The sequence below is a fragment of the Silene latifolia genome, chromosome 8 (assembly GCF_048544455.1).
Source record: "Silene latifolia isolate original U9 population chromosome 8, ASM4854445v1, whole genome shotgun sequence".
Lineage (NCBI taxonomy): Eukaryota > Viridiplantae > Streptophyta > Magnoliopsida > Caryophyllales > Caryophyllaceae > Silene > Silene latifolia.
The window spans coordinates 60,364,927-60,366,896 of NC_133533.1; the positions used below are offsets into that span (position 1 = coordinate 60,364,927).

The window sequence follows — 1,970 nt, forward strand, 5'->3', positions numbered from 1 at the left end:
CATTTTGTTGATTGTATGGAGTTTGGTTTTGGTAACCTTGGTTTTGGTTGTAAAAGGGTCTTTGATTTTGGTTTCTCATGGGAGGTGGGGTGTATGTTGGTTGAGGGTTTTGAACATTTTAGCTTTTGTATGAGAGATTTGGGTGGAATTTGGTGTTTTCATTGTAATAATTGGAATAAGGGGTACCACTCTTGTATGCTTGAAAAGCATTCACTTGTTCATTTGTTCCCCTACATTCACTTTGGTCATGTCCCAAAGTTCCACAATTCTCACATATCCCACTTGGGATTGATGAAGACGCTGTCATGGCATTAACATGTTGCTTTGGTGATTTTGAGGCTTCTTCAAGTCTAGCCATAGCTATTTCGAACTTCAAGTTGATGGTATCAATGTGAGCACTAAGTTGAGCACCCAATTGAGTAATAGAGTCCACTTCATGCTTTCCTCCTCTAGTAGCCTTGCGAGGTCTACTATATTGTGAATTATGGACCGCCATTTCCTCAATCTTATTCCAAGTTTGATTATCGTCAACTTCGGTGAACATACCATTTGATCCCATGTTGAGAATGTTTCTTGAGTCTTCATAAAGACCATTCCGAAATTGTTGAACCAAGAACCATTCGCTCAGTCCATGATGAGGACATGAGCGACAAATTACCTTGAACCGCTCCCAAGCTTCATACAAAGATTCTTCATCTCTTTGCTTAAAACCCGTAATTTGAGCTCTTAGTATGTTAGTCTTTTCCGGTGGGTAGAACCTTTAATAGAAAGCTAGAGTCAATTTCTTCCAAGAGTCAATTCCGAGAGTAGCCTTATCAAGGCCTTTCAACCTTTGTTTTACGGTGCCAATTAGAGAAAAAGAGAATAAGACCCATCGAATTTGGTCTTGAGTTACACCGGTTTGTGAAATCGCATCACAATAGTCACAAAAAGTTTCCATGTGAGAGTGAGGGTCTTCACTAGGCATCCCCCCAAATTGGCTTCTTTCGACTAATTGGATAAATGCGGATTTTGCAATGAAGTTTCCGGTTAAGTGTTATGGTGTGGGAGTACCATTGGGTAGGTCCTCCTCGGTTGGTACGGAATGTGATGAAAATTTAGGCATTGTGGGTTGATTTTGTGTTGGATTTTGTGTTGGGTTCTCCTCACCTTCTCTTGCAAAAGGGTTGACGAACTCAATAGTATTTGGTTGAATATCTACAACCTCACCAATACCTCTCAAAGTTCCTCTAGCAAGTCTTCTATTGTTTGTCAAGGTTCTTTCAATTTCAGGATCAAAGGGTAACAAGTTACCTTGTGATCTTCTAGACATGCAAAATATCAAACAACTTGAAAACAATTACAACAAACCTTGAGGAGTTTTACTTCCCCAAGGCAAAGAAAGACACAACTAATAACAATCTAAGAAAATCTAAATAAAGTTAACACCGTCCCCGGCAACGGCGCCATTTTTGGCCGTACTCACTTGGAGGTTTAGTTTTCGGTTACTTGTTGTTAGGAGCATCTAGACCAAAACAATATTTATAACTTCACAAACAACTCCACAATTAGTAAAGAGGCAAGTAAAGATCGGATCCCAAGGGACGGGTATTGAAGTAAGATTTTCAATTGTAAGTAGCGGTGTCTAGGGGTGTCACAATTTGGGGTTTGAAGTAGAAGATCACTAAACTAAATAGCAATAAAAGTAAACAAGCAAGACGATTAAAAAGGGATGTAAACAATTGATAAAAGGCACTAGGGTGTCATGAGGTCATAGGGGATTCATGGGAATTGATCATACAAACATATTCTCAAATTATAAGCAAGCAATTATTGTTGTGATGGATCGAGTTGGTTTATATCTTACAATCCTAGGAAGGTTTGGGTCTCGGAGCCAAATCGATTAGATTGTATAACACCTACAAGTCGACTTAATCCTCCCTACTCAACTATATGCATGGTCTAATGAGACTCGAGTTGGTTTATGTCTT

At 39.2% G+C, this 1,970-nt stretch overlaps 1 non-coding gene across 1 annotated transcript; it reads left to right on the forward strand.

Moving 5' to 3' along the window:
* Positions 1-626: 626 nt before the first annotated feature.
* Positions 627-733, forward strand: LOC141597832 (small nucleolar RNA R71). The gene has a single exon (XR_012523046.1). It is a non-coding gene; the product is annotated as a small nucleolar RNA R71 (small nucleolar RNA).
* Positions 734-1,970: the final 1,237 nt, after the last annotated feature.